This window comes from Paramisgurnus dabryanus, chromosome 12 (genome assembly GCF_030506205.2).
Source record: "Paramisgurnus dabryanus chromosome 12, PD_genome_1.1, whole genome shotgun sequence".
Classification (NCBI taxonomy): domain Eukaryota; kingdom Metazoa; phylum Chordata; class Actinopteri; order Cypriniformes; family Cobitidae; genus Paramisgurnus; species Paramisgurnus dabryanus.
In genome coordinates, this window is record NC_133348.1 from 21404530 (window position 1) to 21425087 (window position 20558).

Sequence of the window (20558 nt, forward strand, 5' to 3'; positions counted from 1 at the left end):
GGCAGGCTGACTCACCACACACTCGTGACCAGCAAATCAGAACATCAGGAGTGGCTCAACGCAAACAATCAACAGCCAATAACAAGCAGATGAAAGAAATAAAAGACTGTATTAGCCAATCAAACGCATAGCTTGCAAACCTCAGCCAAACGGGGTGTGAAGGACGATGTGCTTAACAAAGTTTGCATTAATAAGCTCACGAACGGAAGGAAAAAAGTCTGCTTAAATTGCAAAAGGAAATAAGTTAAAATTAAACCATTAAAGTGATTGTAAAACCCACAATGCCGTCCGCTATTAATCATACTGACAAATTTACAAATTCTGTCAGTGAGCCAAAACAAATCTGCCTAAAAGACAACAAGATCATGATAAACACATTTTTCCCGCTCTAAAAGAGGTCTTTTCTGTCTTGTACACACCCATTTAAACCACCAGTCTGCCCTGTTTTCACGACTCAGTGCATATCTTAAAGCGATACTCCAGCCAAATATTGAAATTGGCCCATGATTTACTCACCCTCAAGCAATCCGAGATTCATGTGTCCATCATAAATTGGAGTTATTTTATTAAATGTCCTTGCTTTTCCAAGCTAACAATGGTAGAAAACAGGGATCAGGGAACAACTTCTGACTTTGAAGCTCCAAGTGGTTAATAAATGTAATTTTGATGTGATTTTGTAAGAAAAATATCCATATTTTAAACTTAAAACTATAATAACTAGCTTCACTGAATGCTCACAACGCTAAAACTCTCTTGTGAATCGCGTGAGTCCAAGATGACGTCTCTACTGGAAGCTAGTTATTAGTTTTCTAAGTTTGAAATATGGTTACAAAATCGTATCAATTACCCGCAAAATGACTTTATTAACACCTTGGAGACTTGTGGATTACTTTTGTGAAGGATATATGCTCTTTTTTAAGGTTTAAAGTCAGAAGTTGTTCCCTGATCCATGTTTTTTACCATTATAAAGTTTGGAAGAGCAAGGACACTTACTAAAATAACTCCAAATGGACTAAACCATGGGATGATTTTAATATTTGGGTGGAGTATCCCTTTAAGGCAGCAATTTGTAACTCTGTTTGGTTAAAAAAAAAAAAATTTAGCAAGTTTAGAAAAAAAAAATTCTCCTTTCCAGAATTCAAATGTATCCATCCTTATAAAAATTATTTATATTCTGAGCTTTCAGGTCCCATTTCGCTGAAAAAGTCAGTTTGAGTATTTGACCATGTTAATATAAGTAAAGTAACTGGAATTTTTTGCTTCAGACAAAGATGGCAATAGAGAGGGAAAGTTACAGATTGCAGCTTTAAATTTTACCGGTACAGAGGCCCAATATTTCCATATCTATTCCAACATGACAGTTATTCAGATGAAAAATAAAAAAATTACACTTATGCATTTGACCGATAGAAATGTGTCCAAATTGGCTAAAGTACATTAAAGAGATACATTTTATCAGTATCATGGGGATCGAACCTACAACTTTTTGCACAGCTAACACAATGCTCTACTACCAATTAAGCTACAGGAACACAAAATAAGTTATAATTGTTGCTAGCGGTGTCTAGATTTTCCAAATCCTTGATTTGATTTCCTTTTTCGATTCTAATGTCACGATTCAATTAAATTCTCATTTTTTACCTTCTTTTTTCTTTGAAAGCACAAAAAAATTCTATGCCTTTTTAGACTAGACTTTAAAAAAATATAATACCTGACCTTGAACCCGGAGATGCCCTGCCATGTTAGTTGTGCTGCCAGTGGGAAAATATGGTACACGCACATACATGATAAAACGAAACTTCCTGTCAGATGAACATTCCTGTCACTACTTTGCACCTTGTCATTTAAAGCAACACCAAAGAGTTTTTTTTACCTTAAAATAACGTTTCCAAAAAAGTTTCAGTGGTTCATCCACTCAAAACAGGGTGAATGGCACATTCACATTCGCTTTGCAGCCCTCTATCGGCCAAAACCGCACTAAAGAAGTTTCCAACCGTCGGGTAGTGGTCCTGTAGTTCGAGTGAAAACTACAAAAACTTGCTTTACGGCAGACCTACAATCCACTCAGAGCAAGCTATGCTGCAGGATTTACGACAGTGGTAATGGACAATTACGCGTCTAACCTGTAGGGGGAGCAAAGAGCAATAACTCTTTAGTGTTGCTTTAAACGCAAGCGGGAGTAAAGACAAATTTATATGGATGCAAACTAATATTATGTCGGAGTCCACTGCTTGTTTAGCAAGTAAACATGCTGCACAGTGTTTTGTACATGTATATGTTAAAGCTTTCTCTGAATTTTCAGCGCAATTGATGAAATAAGATTGAGCAACTTTCACACGCTTGCAAAATGAAACTGCGGAGATCAGCCGCTTGAGTTTTATCAACGAAAGGCTAAAAATAGCACTGTTCACCGTGTTCGCGCCAGAAGTCAGAAAAGACGTAAAACATAGTTTTCAGTACCTCAGATTAGATAAATGGGCGGAGAGAAGGAGGTCTCCTGTGGCTGTTCGAACACATTCAACCACATGTGCTTTTTCAAAAGCTTGGCAAGCATACCAGATGTGACATGGGGGCGTGGCAGCATCAACGATTTCATTTTTTTATTCGAAGTTCGAGGTTGTGACTTAATTTCGATCGAAATCTTAATTGTTACATGTATTTTAGCTATAAAATACAATTTAGCTGTAATAATTTGCATAAGATGAGTTACTGTACAGCAATGCCAATGCATCCTCTCTCAGTCTCTCTCTCTCTCTCTCTCTCTCTCTCTCTCTCTCTCAAAATAAATAATAAAAAATCCACCCCATTAGTACACAAACAGTCACACAAAGAGTAGCACACATCACATTCTCTTCCTGTCTATATTTTATTTTCTTCTACCACCTTGTCTGCTTTTCATTTAATTTGTTAATAAATTCATGCAAGGTGCCCACACACTCTCAGTCACATCGACTCTTTACAGACACACATACTCTCAGATGTAGGTCAGTAAAGCTCTGAGGATGTGAGTCAGTCCAGTGTGGATCTGAAGATGACGACGTGACAACGGTACCCATCACCAACACCATAGCAACCACTCTCACCAGCCGTGGTATAAATAGATGTGCTGAATTCCTCCGCTGCAGAGTTTCCCTCTCATATTCTCTTTCAGCATTTTCTCCATTACTCATGCGGCAAACTACATAATCAAGCAGAAAAGCCCTTTGGTGCAGAGTTTGTTTGCCATCTGCACCGCATACAGCTATTGTTTAATGATGTCCAGCTTAACCTCTGCAGAGAAATATTTTATACATAATATAAGCATTTCTAATTATACAACACAAACAGTTATTATTTTGTCACATGTGCAAACTCACAAGAGGTGAAAAAAGTCACAAGTTTACAAATGTACAGTATGTCGTTCTTGGGGCTTCTCTCACCCCGTAAGAATTCTTTGCTATTTTAAGCATTATGATGTACTCTGACAAGATAATAAAGGGAACAGACAAAATTTGCTTCAAGTGAAAACAGATTTAAAAAAATGTATTGGCACAACTGGATGGTCAAAAATTTTTCTTTGGTCTTTTGGCCTGCACAAGTGTTTCGGTTTAAAGCAAATACTTCTGCACGCTTGTTAATAAGAAAATACTAGAGCAGGGATTCTCAAAATTTTGCAACTGAAGCCACCCTAAGCATCTCCCTCATGTGGCACGCTATCCTATCTTGTAATTTTTTACTCCATGGGGCGAACACACCAAAAGTGAATTCAACAATTTGCGCAAGTAGAGTCAATGCAATGGCGTGAATAGATGAGAATTCGCTTGGGGGCGTTCCGAATGACAAAAATTGGGTGTCACAATTGCCACTAACATGCGCTATTCGCCTAAAAGCGCATCTTCTGTGCAAGTTGAAAAAATTTAACTAAAGCAAGAAAAACCGGACCCAACGTTAAATCCAGAGAGTAATATTAACAAGGGAACGTGATGCGAATACATGCTTCGCGTTTGGTGTGTACGTCATGTCTGAGCTGTCCCAACTGAAAATAATCTTAAAATTTGCCAGTGCCATTGATTTGTCTTAAGATACACAACAGTAACATCAGTAACTTAATGACATAAATCATGATAAAATCAGATAGAAATACACGTGCAGTGACAGCAAAAGTATTCTAATTCATTCATTTTAATAGCTTAAATGTTAACAAGCTCAATCAACAAGTTTGATGGAATAACGGAAAAATGTATCACGGCACACTTACTAACCACATTTGGCAAGTTGATGTTATTGTTGTGCTGTGAAAAGTTGGACAGGACGACAATGCTTATTACTGAACTCTCTTGGAAAAAGGCACAAAATCTGTCGCTTGGGTGGTATGCTTTTACATCTGACCTCAGTGTACATAACTGGCAGAGGTTTTGTTGAAAGAAGGATGGTCATATCAGACCAAACCGATATTGACAGTATTGTTTCATACAGTATTACGCTGGTAAAAATACTGATATATTACCAAAAAACATAATATACCGCCCCTAACCTAAAAGGCATATTAATACCTCAAAAGGTACAAATTTGAAACAAAAGTATACATGGTTATTCCTAAGTGGTACATATTAGGATCTTTTTTTGAGAGTGTGTAATGAATTATGCTGCAGAAACACGCTTTCAACCATATAAACAATACCTTTTAAAAACTATTTTAAATGATTTCTCAAGCCAGTAGACATATCTGTTCAACATATTCTCATTCTCATATAGTGATGGCTACAGTACACTGAACAGTGTTTGATGCAAGGAACCCCCTTGTGCCCAAATTTGTACCCCAGTGATTCTTATGCTTGGGTATGAAAATTACATGTCTATTTATAAGTCCACTTTCCTCTTAGTTCAAAATCATTCTCATAGGACCAGTATAAATTTTCTTCTCTAATGGATGATTTATGCCTTATCTTCATGTGTAGTTCCCTTGCGTTAGATAACATCGGTCAAAATGTCACCAGAGTGTTTTATAAATAGAGCCATAATTCTTCTTAACCAAACGTGAATCCTCCATTCAATCGTGTAAAGGCAAATTATGACTCATTCAATCAAACCTTGTTCACATTTCACACCTTTAGAAATTGCCTCTGCATTTTTCTGATTAAATAATAGATTTTATATTTTTTTATTAACTTAACTTGAAGGAAATGTAAAATATTTATATTTGGTATGTCCTTCTTTTGCTTTATTGACTGTACGGAGTCGGGCTGGCATGGGCTCCACATTTTTGGATAAAATCTAATAATCCTTGTTATGCATGATTTGAATATGTTCTCAAGAGCATTTTTACAAAATAAATAAATAAATGGTTGGTCGGTTATTGACCTAGAAAGAAACAATGCCGAATCTATGCTATTTCCTATACGACTCATAATATAATTATGTTTATTGCCATAAAAAAATAAAGAAATATCAGATTTCTAATGAGGACTTTTGCATGCCACTGTATATCACGTGAAATATGTTTTCACAAAACAAAACATTTTAAGAGCTTTCAGAAACATGGTCAATGGGTGTGACACAGTGCAATGATGATGATAGTAGTGACAATGCAAAAGTGGCACTCCTGGGAGAGGCTGGGACTGCCGTCTGCTGTCGAGTGTCAAACACTCAAACAGGGCGGGATTGGGGATAAATGCACCACCGTTACCATGACAATCAGTCTATATGCAACCATAGTCGACATTTAAAACCAGCCACAGCTTAGGGGGAAGTAAAAAAACATACAAGTTTAAGCCTACTTTACCATAAATGAATGACTGAACATATTCAGTATATAGAAGTTTGCTTATCTTTTCTTCACATTTAACTTGGACTGAAAAACACAAAAAATACATGAACACACACCCAAGTACATGCACAAACCGTTTAGGCAGAAATATACTGACAAAGCACATTTAACACATAGAAATCATTAACGCTTATGCTCTGTTTTCGCTTCGCAGTGTCAAAAACACACACACAAATCTCAGGGACATAATAAAATGGGACGGTTCAGTAGATGTAAGCAGTAAACACATCCATCTAATGAGTTTTATAATATCCAAACAGTGTGCAGGGGTGTGAATGAGAGACGGGTATTTATACAAACCCTGACAACGGCCATTAAACAATGCGCTGTCGCACCCATAAACCTGTGGCTAAATTTACAACACCGCATTCAATGAATCACTTTACCCCACACAGTTCAGTAAGAGGTTAAGAGAGACAAAACTCAGAAGACGGAAGCATTAAAGAGTATTTTTCACATTTAAAAGGAAAGCAAGAAAACATAGTTAACATATTAACTGATAACGCTTAAAGGAAAACACCACTGTGTTTTATATTTTACTATGTTCTTACCTCAACTTTAATTAATGCATACCTATCTTTTTCGATGCGTGCACTTAATCTTTGTACAGTGCATCGTGAATGTGTTAGCATTTAGCCTAGCCCCATTCATTCCTTAGGATCCAAACAGGGATGAATTTAGAAGCCACCAAACACTTCCATGTTTTCCCTATTTAAAGACTGTTACATGAGTAGTTACACGAGTAAGTATGGTGGCACAAAATAAAACGTGGCGATTTTTTAAGAAGATAAAAATGAGAACTATATTATAATATAACTATATTATAATATAGTTCTCATTTTTTCCTTGTGTCTTTAAATACGGAAAACATGGAAGTGTTTGATGGCTTCTAAATTTATCCCTGTTTGGATCCTAAGGAATGAATGGGGCTAGGCTAAATGCTAACACATTCACGACACACAGTACAAAGATAAAAAGCATGCATTGAAAAAAGATAGGTATATATTGATTTGTCTAAGTTGAGGTAAGACCACAGTAAAATATTGAAAAAACTGTGGTGTTTTCCTTTAAAATTAAACGTGATACGTTTTGCTTGCAAAACATTTATTTTCATTACAACATGATGCATTAAGGTGCCAAACACTTATCCGCAACTAAGAAGTAGGAAGACATGCTAATCTGTAGATAGACTATTCTTTGGGGGTAGCAAGCTACTTTTATTTATTGTTGGGGTATGCACATTTAACAATTGTACTATTCATCTTACGGCATAAGCAGTGTTTTTAAAATAAAATAAGCTTTTCGTTAATATTCATTGCGTCTTATCTACCATACACTGTTGAGCACCATTGCTTTCATTGAACGTATGGTGTCAGCGAAAACAGCCTCCCCTCTAACCAAACAAACTTTAAACCCAGAATCCTACTATAACAAATCCACTTAAATATGAGGCCCAATCTCTGCAATTTCGTAGAAAAGTCACACGACTATCTTTTTACCATCAATTATAGCTTTAACTCCTAGGTGACAATCTCTAATCTGTATTGCCTATTATCTGTCCAAGTGCATGATGATAACCAAGTAAAGATCATATACTTTTTCTTCCAGAAGACTTTGTGTCACTGCAGTTTGACTTTCCAGGGTCATCGGCCCTTCTGCAGGCTTGCAGTCAGTCTCAAGCTCATGTGCCTGGATCTCACAAAAGCTCCCTTTGTTCACCCTTAAAGTCCAGCAGTCTACAGACAGTAAAATGTCTGAGCAATCCGGCTTTCCACTGGCAGGGCCCTATTGCGCAGCTGGCAGGAGGCCCTGTGGTGAAGTTGCTGCGGCTGTTGGCCTGGTCTTTCAGAGGAACGGCGAGGAGCCAACCACTGGCACTGACGCCAAATGGGTCAGTCGTGATCCCAGCCAGAGGGAGACGGAGAGCACATGAAGAATAAAAAATAAAGCTAAGCCCGCACTACAGCACTGAAGGTTTCAATCGCCGACTAGTCTGCAACGAGTTGGAGATCACAACAGGTGCTGATGGTAATACGCCAATAAAAAAGTCTTTATTCTGTGTTTGTTGACATCCTGCATGAAAACTTCTGCTGTATGCTTAAATTTGAGAATATATTTTGACATCATCATATGTATACTTAGGAAGGGCAATGATATTCAGTTGATGGATCTAGTTTTCGAACAACTGTGCAGAATGCAAATCTACAGGAAGTGGAAAAAAGCCTGTGCGCACTCGAGCTTACAAAGATGCACATTTACACTGACTGGCTTGAATTTACAGAGAAGTTAGAGTGAAAGTGACGTGATTGTCAATTATGTTAGCCAATACTTGAATTGTGAACTCTGCATTTAACCCATCCTAGTGAGTAGTGAACAAACGCACTGCAAGTCGTAAACAAGCAGGCACGTACGTACGCACGGAGCAGTGGGCCGCTATCATCAACGCCACGCAATTGGAGGAAACATGCCAAGCTCAAAAGCACTTCAGTCACAAACAGCCATGAGTATAGAACTAAGTACCAGCAACCGTTGCCAGGAAAATGCTTCAAAAGTAAAGGTCTGATTTCCCTGCAATTAACAGCACCAAAAAGTGTTGTAAAATTAAACTTGTTTCAAAACAGGTTTCCCAAACTTCCCCTCTATTGCCAGTCCCACACCAAACCATATTATGGACTAAGAGGCTGTTTACACTTGGCATTAACATGCGTTTTCGTCGATCGGATCACAAGTGGACGACGTTAATGCCAGGTGTAAACGGTGTTCAAAACGTTTTGAGCTCATCCACTTTCGACCACTTTCAACCACATCCAGAGGTAGTCGAAACCACTTTCGATCGGATCGCTTTGGAGTTGCGGAACGCAAATGTGGTTGAATGCGTTCGAACAGCCACACGCGACCGCCTTCTCTCCGCCCATTTATCTAATCTGAGGTATTAAACACAAGTTTTACGTCTTTTTTTGACTTCTGGCGTGAACATACACAACTACGCTTATCTGATACATCACTGTACCACTTTACAGTACCTTTTCTTTTTTAAACCAAGCTGTTACTTTGTTGTGTTGAGATCTCCAAATAAACATTGATTTAATAGCATCACCGAACAAAGCAGCTGAAAGCCTTTACACTTACTGGGGAATACACCTATGAATAGATTAAATACAGTTGCCTTAACAGAGATGGAATAAACTATATAGTACAACAATTCTGACAGTGGCTATGTTTATATGCACAACATTTTGTCAATCCGACGGAATTTAATACGATTGAAGGTTACGACGATACAGTTTACATGCACCCAAAACATTGCAATTTGATTTAAATGTTCGTTTACATGTACATTATATAGAATCCGAACCGAAAGTCTGCGCAAGCGCACAGCCAGGGTTGCCAGATTTGCGCATCAAAACCGTCCGAATGGACGTTCAAAACTAGCCCAAAAGCATCCCAATGATTATTGACAGCCCAAATACCAATAACTTATCAACGAAATCATTTAATATTTAACCAGCAGAAAAAACTTTTAAACAGTAGCCCAAATCTAAACTCGAAAAAAGCAGAGGACTTGGAAACGCTACGCTGCGGACAGCATCTCTCGCCGACGCTTTATCTCTGGATAAAAGTCAAAACTGAGTTGGAGAAAGTTGTTCTTAAGAAGTTTTCAGATAAAGGTAATAAAAACACACTTTTCAAAAGGCCGAACGCAATGTTATTTCTTTAAAAACATTAGGCTGCTACTTAATGTAAACATAAACGCTGCAGAATTTAGTACATTGCGTGTACAGCGCGTGACCCCATTAAGGTTACCTTAATAATGCTATTGCCTTGCATGTTTCTGTGACAAGAATCATGTGATATAAGAGGTAAATATAATACCTGAACATGGAGCACAAATGTTTTGCGCATGTGCACAATGTATTACTACGATTCACGCGTTACATGTGTACTTTTCTCCTGCTAATTGGATCATAGACCGGAGTACACCACCCCCTTCAATACGATCCAAATTTGCCTCAGATCGTCCTCAATCGTATTGATAAAGGTGTTTACATGAACACTTTTCAATACGATTGAGCCATCAATATGATTACAAATTGATTATTTGGTTGCATGTACCTAGTGTGTGTGTGTGTGTGTGTGTGTGTGTGTGTGTGTGTGCGTTACTGTGATGTGTACACGGACATACTGCCTCTACAGTATACAGTATGTCGTATCAGCTAAACTCATGTGAGCCTCTCCCAGTGTAAAAGTGGCTAACTGTGTCCACAGGTCAAATGTAGGCAAACATCCCATTTTCTTTAACTCACACACCTGTTACACCTGCATGACTCATGGAAAACAAAGACACATGAAAACTGAACAAGCTTGTAAATACACAACAGACAATAAAATGAGCTGGACAATCCACTAATCGTTAGTTTTATATGTTTAGCATATTTAATTTCAAAATTGAATACAAGTTAAAGACAAAACTACTGCTAGCCCCATTTACTACCAGAGATTCATGGAAACTAACAATGATAAAGCAAGATTTACAAGCACCAGAATGAGAGTTATGATACGCTATCATATTTCCTCCCTCTTTCCAAGAACCAACTTTTCCAGAAAACCGTAAAAAAGGTAGTGTAAAGTGATACAGTGATGGTATCAGATAAGCATAGTTGTGCATGATATTTTTGAGATATTTTTGAAGCTTGAATGGATTTTTTTATATTTTTTGTATTTTGTCACCTAAATATTACACATCTTCAGATTCTGCTTGTCATTAAGTACATTTACATGGAACCAAATAATCCATTAGTAATCGTACTGATAGGTCCGTCATATTGAAAAGCCTTCATGTAAACACCTTAATTAATACAATTGGGGTCGATCGGATGCAAATTTGGATCATATTGAAGAGGGTGATGTACTCCAGTATCAGGAGAAAAGTATGCATGTAAACGCGTGAATCGTATTTTCACAATCGCATGCAAAAATACATTGTGCACATGCGCAGAACATTTGTGCTCAAGTTCACGTATTATATTTACATTTTATTTACGTCTCACATAATTCTCGTCACAGAAACATGCCGTAGCGTTACATTCTACAGCATCCATGTGCACTTTTATAACATTAGGATACATAAAGGAATAGAAAAGCATCATTCATACCTTTTGAAAATTATCAAAATTTAATTGTATATATCGGAAAACTTCTTAACAACTTTTCCCAACTCTGCTTTGTACATTTATCCAGAGATAAAAACTCGATGAGAGATGCTGTGCACTGGGTGGCGTTGCCAAGTCCTCTGCATTTTTTTTGAGTTTAGATCTGGCTACCGTTTAAACTGTCTGCACGAGTTGTTTTTTTTCCTGCGAGCTAGCAACCCTGACTGTGTGCTTGCGCAGACGTTCGGTTAGGATTATATAGAATGTACATGTAAACAAACATTTTAATCAGATTGCAATGTTTAGCGTGCATGTAAACTGTATTGTTGTAACCTTCAATTGTAATAAATTCAGTCGGATTAACAAAATTTGGGCATGTAAACATAGGCAATGACAGGCAAAATTGTATACCATTACACAAAAGGATTTATCTATTCACAGTTTGTTTTTTTAATAATTATCTCTACCTCACCATTAAGTAAAACTGGTTTTCTTGAAAGTCTGTACATAGGAACAAAACAACCAGTGGCAGAATCAAGAGGTTTTCTATGCCACCGGACTCAGTCCATTCAAATCTGTTGCAAATCAAAAATCAGATTTGCTTTAACTTTGTGCCCTAGATTCTGAGTTTAAATAACTCAAAAGAAAGCAAAAGTAAATAAAAAAAATAGTTCAAAATTTCAAAGAATATCTGAGTAATTAATTAGTCATGCAAAAAAGCTTGTAGGATTTCTCATAAAAACATCTACTTTGCTTTTCTAACTTATTAATAAAACATTAGTGAAATAAGTGTCAAAAAATAAATTAGGCTCCGTTTACACCTGGTATTAAGATACGTTTGAAAAAGATCTAAAAGATTGCGTGACATTTGTGTGACTGAGTCACATAGCACTTTTTTTTTAAACTGACCCTTTTCCACTTACTAAGAGAAAAACACAGACATGTATGAGATATGAGGGGGTCTAAAGCCAAGACCCTGAGATCATTGGAAACAGAAAGTTGGGGAGTGTGTGTCTGTGTATATATGGTTTTTGTGTGCATGAGAGATCTCCAATAAGATTCTCATTTCTAAATCCTCACTCAGCACTGCAGTCACATAAATCCACATAAAACACAGAAACATTTCTCAATGCTTCAAATAGCATTTATAGACACAGGCCATAAGATCTTAATGCAAATGAGGTCGAAAAAACTCAAGACTACACAAACCAGCTGGGCGAAATCTGGATAACAATGAAAAAGCAGGTCTACACTCTTAAAGGGATAGTTCACTTTAAAATGAAAATTCTGTCATCATTTACTCATCCTCATGTTGTTCTAAACCTGTATGAATTTATTTTTTCTGATGAACACAAAAGAAGATATTTTGAGAAATGATGGTAAACACACAGCAGTAAGTGACCATAGACTTCCATAGTAGGAATAAAAAATATGATGGAATTTAATGGGTACCATCAACTGTGTGCTTACCATCATTTATCAAAATATTTTCTTAGTCATTTATCACAATACTTCCAAAATATTTTTTTCCTACTATGGAAGTCTATGGTCACTTACTGCTGTGTGTTTACCATCATTTCTCAAAATATCTTCTTTTGTGTTCATCAGAAAAAAGAAATTCATACAGGTTTAGAACAATATGAGGACGAGGAAAGATGACCGAATTTTAATTTTAAAGTGAACTATCACTTTAAGAATTGCTGGGTTATTTTCAACCCAGCGTTGAGGTCAAAAATGGACGAGCAAACAGCTGAGTTGGAATTAACCCAGAAAATGTCTATATGTGAACCAACAATGGGTTAAAACAACCCAACATGGGTTAATTTACAACCCAGTGAGTTGGGCTTGTCTCTTTTTGACTCAATGCTGGGTTGAAACTAACACTGTACAGTAGAGGTCTTCACGGGTCCACTTAGATCCGAAAACCCGAGGTTCGACCCGAGACCCGATCGGGTTTGGGTCTAAAAGATTCACATGCGCCTCGGACACGGGTCGGGAATAATAATAGCGGTATCGGGTCTCGGGTAATTTAAAATGAATGTGTTTTTGCTGAACGGACCCGAGAAGACCCGAACTCTCTCGCGTGTGTGCATCAATGTCTTTTTCAAACCCCTCATCTGTTTGCCAAGAGTGCTTGCGACATTGTGTGGCTGGCGCTAGGTTAATTTTCGTTATTTTAAATGTAAATTTTTGCGGTAACTTTGGTGTTGTCAAATATCAAGGCAAAACAAATGGAGCAGCTCGCCAAATTGTTTGCGAGGACAGCGGAGTTTCTTTCTGTATGAAAGCTGCGTGTGGGTCTGCAGAATGCAAACACGTCAGTGCCGTTAACATTCGGGTCCAGTCGGGTAAAAAAAAAATGCCACTAGTTTGGGTCGGACTCGGGTCTAATTTTCTCGGGTTCGTCTCGGGTCGGGTCTTTTTTTATTATTTATGCACGTCGGGTTCGGATATAAAGTGATTCGGGTCATTTCGGGTCGGGTACATTTCTTTGGACCCGAGAAGACCTCTACTGTACAGTAACACTGGAATGCATATAGTGTCACATACATATTTCAAGCAGATAAAGTTTTGTGGGATGTTCATATAAAAAGAACAGGTACTACAATGCTGCTTTTCTGAATCAAATCCATTCAGCCTGATCTCACGTGAATTTTTACAAGGATTTCATACGATTATCATAAAAACCAAAAACTAAACTTCACCATTAACCCCAAAGTCACAGGTACAATAGCAAATCGTACAAAAATGTACGAATGTGGTCGTACAAATTAGCCACCTCGTACAATACGTACGAACTGCCATGAGATAGAATTGCTCCATTATGTCATTTTGTCCAGAACTCTTTGGTTCCTACAAATTTCAGGTATGCATTAAGTTTCTGACCACAGCCACTGTCTATGCTATATAGCACCAAAACAGTTGCTTTGGATCGTAACGATAGAAGAACCATTTTTAGTGCCATATAGCACCGGTGAAGAACCAGTGAAGCACCAGTGAAGCACCAGTGAAGCACCTGTGTAGAACCATATAGTGCTATGTAGAACCATATGTGGTGCTATATGGCCCCTATATGGTTCTACACTGGTGCTTCACTGGTGCTTCACTGGTGCTTCACTGGTGCTTCACCGGTGCTATATGGCACTAAAATGGTTCTTCTATCGTTACGATCCAAAGCAATTGTTTTGGTGCTATATAGCACCGTTTGTTTTTTTAGAGTGTACTATAACCATACTATCAAAGGTATAGGAACGATCGAATAGAGGATTGCAAAAAAAAGAATTGTGTTAGCAATACAAAGTTCACAAGTTCAGATTTCCAAAGAACAGACATAGGTATAAATATGTATAACTTGAAAGCACTGTAAATCGCTTTGGATAAAATTGTCTCTTACATGCATAAATGTAAATGAATAAATCTTTATAAACTTTATAAACGATGCAGCATTTCTTTGTAAATTTAAAAATCTTCTATATTCAAATACATAATCTACAATTTCCTTATGAAATTACTTATCTTTTAACATTTCCTCTTACCTTCTTTAGGTCGGGAAAGTTCCAGAAGGGTTCCTTTTGATTGTCATTGAGTGTTTTAAATCCAAAAACAAGTCAAATCCGACGACAATGGTTACACTGCAGATGCAAAAAGAAATTGTTAAGCGCTATTATGCATTTCAAGGCTGAAATGGTAGCATGTATAGTAACACGAACACAATTCTGACACTTTAAAAATAAATACAGATCAGCAAGGACACTGGTTCAAAAAAAACCAACAAGTGCTAAAACAAACAGAAAGGTCTTAATACATACAACCCTGAACGGCAGTGATGCCGCTGTGAGGATTTGCGTAATTATATATATAGTCACGCTTATCTTGTTACAATTTTGTTGACGGAAATTTTCTACACTGAAACGTGTCAGCAAACCAGGTCGCACTTTAAATGTGCTTTGTCCTGGTGTGTGTACAAACACACTTTGTTATATGTGTGTTGTGTGGCATTTAGGCATGTTTCGGTCTAGTTTTAAGAACGGTTCTGTAACCGCCCCGGTAGTTTCTGCCAGAGGTTCTGATCAGAGATGAAATCACAGCTAAAACATCTGGGTCATTTTGAAAGCTTCACACATACTGTAAAAAAACATATTCAAATCGTACAGCTCCTGCTTCATTGTGACAAACAACTGCCTCCCCGCTTATCGCTCATAAATACAGACACTCTTATCCATGAAAGCAGTTTGCTGCTACCTTTTAGCTTTTGAACATAAATCGAGTCCAACCCAAAAAGGAAAGATTAGTGGTTAGGTACAAGGGGTTAGTAACTGGCTGCTAACACAAAAGTATCAGGCAAGCAGCAGATGCTTTTATTCAATGCGAATAACAAATGAGATGATAACAAATACCATCAAATCTTGAATTTGAGAGGAAATAAAACCCATCACCATTGTGCCCTTGATCAAAGCACACCACACTGTGTGGTGCATTTCCCTGCAGTTTAGTAGCAATGGATTAAAAGAAAAGTATCTTGACATGAAATATGCTTAATAATTATCTTTAAAAAAAATCTCTGGCTAGGCTTTCTAACAAGATAACCTTTAACAGTTTATTATTGAAAGAAAATGATGCGTGTTAATATTCAGAGTAAAGTTCCACATAATGACAGAAATCTGTGCGTGGGAATGTTTTTTATGCATTTTGTTAAACAAGTTTAATGGTAATGCTTGCAAATGCCTGACAGGCAATACAACAACAATGAATATTTATTGTGTACAATTCTACTTGTCATATCTTTTTAATTACATTTTAAATCAAAACTTTGCAGCTTTTGTTGGAAACTTTTTTCAGGACTTGGTGACAGCACCACAAAAAGAGTACAATCAGGAGACTATGTTTACACATCAACGTTGTAGTAAAAAAACAGAAATGTTTTTCCTTTGTGTTCTTATAAAAAAAACTACATACACCCGACAACGCTGTCAAAAAATACACAGAAAACGCTGTATTTGCGCATACCTGGCCAGTAGTAAACCTACATATTTTTCAATAGAGTGATAAATACATTCAAAACATACAATGAAGTAGGTTTACAACAAGAAAGCCTGGACTATAAAGCAGCAAAATCTTTATTGGAGACACTCACCTAATACACATTTTGACACTCACCTAAAGGATTATTAGGAACACCATACTTATACTTTGTTTGACCCCCTTTCGCCTTCAGAACTGCCTTAATTCTACATGGCATTGATTCAACAAGGTGCTGAAAGCATTCTTTAGAAATATTGTCCCATATTGATAGGATAGCATCTTGCAGATGATGGAGATTCGTGGGATGCACATCCAGGGCACATAGCTCCCGTTCCACCACATCCCAAAGATGCTCTACTGGGTTGAGATCTGGTGACTGTGGGGGCCATTTTAGTACATTGAACTCATTTTCATGTTCAAGAAACCAATTTGAAATTATTCGAGCTTTGTGACATGGTGCATTATCCTGCTGGAAGTAGCCATCTGAGGATGGGTACATGGTGGTCATAAAGAGATGGACATGGTCAGAAACAGGGCTGTGGCATTTAAACGATGTCCAATTGGCACTAAGGGGCCTATGGTGTGCCAAGAAAACATCCCCCACACCATTACACAACCACCACCAGCCTGCACAGTGGTAACAAGGCATGATGGATCCATGTTCTCATTCTGTTTACGCCAAATTCTGACTCTACCATCTGAATGTCTCAACAGAAATCGAGACTCATCAGACCAGGCAACATTTTTCCAGTCTTCAACTGTACAATTTTGGTGAGCTCGTGGAAATTGTAGCCTCTTTTTCCTATTTGTAGTGGTGATGAGGGGTACCTGGTGGGGTCTTCTGCTGCTGTGGCTTCACAAATGCTTTGCTGCATACTTCGGTTGTAACGAGTGGTTATTTCAGTCAAAGTTGCTCTTCTATCAGCTTAAGTCAGTTGGTCCATTCTCCTCTGACCTCTAGCATCAACAAGCCATTTATTCCCACAGGATTGCCGCATACTGGATGTTTTTCCCTGTTCACACCATTCTTTGTAAACCCTATAAATGGTTCTGCGTGAAAATCCCAGTAACTGTGCAGATTGTGAAATACCCAGACCAGCCTGTCTGGGACCAACAACCATGCCACGCTCAAAATTGCTTAAATCCTTTCCCATTCTGACATTCAGTTTGGAGTTCAGGAGATTGTCTTGACCAGGACCACACCCCTAAATGCATTAAAGCAACTGCCATGTGATTAGTTGATTAGATAATTGCATTAATGAGAAATTGAACAGGTGTTCCTAATAATCCTTTAGGTGAGTGTATATATATCTTATAATTTATGAGTAACGAGTATATGGAGCAGCACAAAATGCATGATTTCAGCATTATTTCAGATTCATCATAATTTACACAGAGACAGCAAGGCGTCATTTTCCAAAACTTGCAATCTGAAACCAGCCTTCAAAAGTTTGCGTTTTCAGAACCCAATAGCATCATTGCTGTGTAAACCGCAAAAGTGCATAAAAACATTCCCATTTTCAGTTGAAAACATTGTTAGATAAACAGCCCCTTGGACCCCTAGATTTCTTTCAATACTAGTGTGTTTTTTTATCTTAAATAATGGAGCATGATGCGGTCATCATATGCCCTAGCTTTTAACCCAGTCTCATGTAGATGCACATAAATAGCAAAGTGTGAAAACTTGTGCAATACATGCAAATGATACGCCAGTCCATCCTGTTCACTTAAAACGGCGCATCTTTTTTTGTCGTTTTATGTATTGGTTTCTCAATTTTTTTTCTGTTACTTAAAACCTTTTTTGCTCGGCTTGGGGTTAGATTATTTGAGATTTGCTTTATGATGTTATTTAATACAAGTATATACGTTTCTCCATGTTTCTGTCTATTTTTAAGCCATGGTCGCTTGGAGTTTGGGTTAGAATTGGGGTTTGGGTTAGGATGTCATTTTATGTAACAAAAAGTTGTTCTTACCCCAAACCCAAGCGACAATGGTAAAAAAAGAAAAAAATTGAGAAACCAATACATAAAATGACAAAAAAAAGCTTTAAGTGAATGAGAAGTACTGGCTTATCTGCCAGTCCTTCCCGTTTGGCACGAGTATCACACTTCGTGCTATTTATAATCTAATCTAATCTCCATGAGACTGGGTTTGTATTCATGATAACCCAAATGCAGCCTGGAAACAAGAAAATTAACTGGATATTACGAATTGAATATTTCACTCCCCTTCAATTATTGGTCAATATCAACATGCAGCCCCGCCCCAATCTCACATTTTGATTTAGCTAATGCTGCTATATTAGGCTGCCTAAGCAGATTGCATCTTCATTTGGGGCTGCTAGTGCCTCAGAAATTACACATTTCACCTTTAAACAACACCTGGTACTGTGTTACTAAAACGCTTCAGATACGACACATGATGGCATGCTGGTCCCTCGTAGTAGTGTCCAGTGCAGACGGCAGTGAGTGTACAGCAAACAGATGGACCCAGGGTTGGGTGGAGTGGGAGAATGTTGAGAGCTCTGGGTGTCCAAAAAGAATCGTCATTCCAACCCACACTGCCACAATGCAGTCACGTGTCATTCTGGACACCGGGCTGGTGACCAGCTTTACAGTACTTAGTCGCACTAAGACTTCCAAACTGGACCAAAATCGATTCTGGTTTTGTCTTTAAAAGCAATGGGGAGGAAATTCAGGATATTTGTGGAAAAAACTTAGATGCCAAGGAATTTGCGTTTGCTTGAATCTTTCTACACATTAAAAAAAGGATGAATGGAAATTTCTCTTGTCTGAACACACACAGATTGGAAATTAATGAAACGCATCGGCTGCCGGGTTATAAGAAGCAATGTAAAGCTCTCAGCACAGTGAACAAACCTCCTGTGTTACTATTACATGTCATTAATAAAAAAACAAGTTTAAATGAAAAACTATTTTACATTATTCCTTACAGCCTCTCCCTACCTGACATAACCAGATCAGTTATAACTCTAGACATACAGTATGAAGGATCTTTAAATAGAAAATTAATTCTCATTAGAAGTACATGCGCTCTTTAGTTTTCCATCTACGTGGCATGAACAATGCCATTTGGCAGGCAGGAATGAGAATCTTCTGAAAAGGCAGCTTGCTACAAAAAACAGCTCAGATGGCCCCTTGACCCAAAAGCATTTTCAAATAGAAAACATCAGAGATCTGCCGGTTACTGACCCTACAGAAGACGCAAAGTCAGACATAAATACTTCACAAATAACAATGCTAACAAGTAACCAAAATAAATGAACAAATACATCTACATCAACTTTTTTTGCAGTTGCAGTTCTGTCATAAGTTGTTTGTGCACATGCATATGATGTTTTTACTTAATTCAGATGGACCATTAATAGAACGGCACCACTTTATTTTAGTCTTGATTTACTATGTTTCTAGTACTGTGTACTATGTGTAATAACATCAGATACCATAAACATAACCCATATGAAGTACATGTAGTTAGTTACACATTATTTATTGGGCAAATACACTGCTAGTGCACATACCATGAATGACTGTTGTTTACACAAAGGAATAGTTTACCCAAAAATTTAAATTCTCTCAATTTACACTACTTTATGTGACATGTCAGTCACTTAAAATCTCATAGGTTCTTGCATGTCTTGTGACGAAATACATGGAAACTAGTTAAGAGACATGCAGAACCAATAAGATTTCAAGTTACCAATGTGCCACCATATTTAAAATGTGCCATCGGTTTAATTTGATTTTATTTATCTAAATAAAAATTGTCATCGTTTTCTCATACAGACAAATCGTTTTACTTTAGAAGACCAACTCAAGTTGTTTGAATTTCTTCTACGATGAACGTATGTGGTTTTGGGGGATATATAGAGGTTTTTATTTAAAAGAAAAAAAGTTTGTTACACGCTGAAGAAATGAGTCATATACATCTAGGATGGCATGAGAGCAAGTGGTAACACTTTAATATAAGGTTGTATTTAACAATTAGTTAATGCATTAGCTAACACAAACTAAATTTTACAACATTTATTCATCTTAGTTCATGTTAAATTTGGCATTTACTAATACTAATCAAACGTTTTAACTAAACAAAAATACACCATGAATTAACAAATATTTATAATTAATTATTATAAAAAATTATTAATTGACATTAACAGGAATTAATAATACATGTTTAAAAACTATACTGTTTATTGTTTGTTCATGACAGTGTACTAATGTATACAAATATTACAACCTTATTGTAAAGTGTTACCGGCAAGATATTAAATTATGAAAGTTTTTCATTTTCAATAATTAGGGTGCTTTGCAGGGCAGACACAAAATGAGGGGAAAAAAATCTAAGAAATTATTTATATTAATAAGAGAAATCACAGAAATAGGAAAGTCGTAAACATGAGAAACATTATTCTACTGCTTCAGCACTATTGGTTGCTGCAATGGACATGCATGCTGTACATCAAACACTGACCATGCCTATTTCTCTGAACCTCAATAACTTTAAAAAGCTATTTGCAGAGTTTGAGGATGTGAGGGGTTTCCAAGTTGCTTATTTTT

General features: G+C 37.2%; 1 protein-coding gene across 3 annotated transcripts in view; it reads right to left on the reverse strand.

Moving 5' to 3' along the window:
• clocka (clock circadian regulator a) overlaps nt 1-20558 on the reverse strand; it is a 66368-nt gene that overhangs the window by 39930 nt on the left and 5880 nt on the right. For all 3 annotated transcript variants that reach the window (XM_065257164.1, XM_065257163.1, XM_065257162.1), the window contains exon 2: nt 14493-14588. The gene's annotated coding sequence lies outside the window, so the exon portion shown is untranslated. The remainder of the gene's footprint in view (nt 1-14492; nt 14589-20558) is intronic.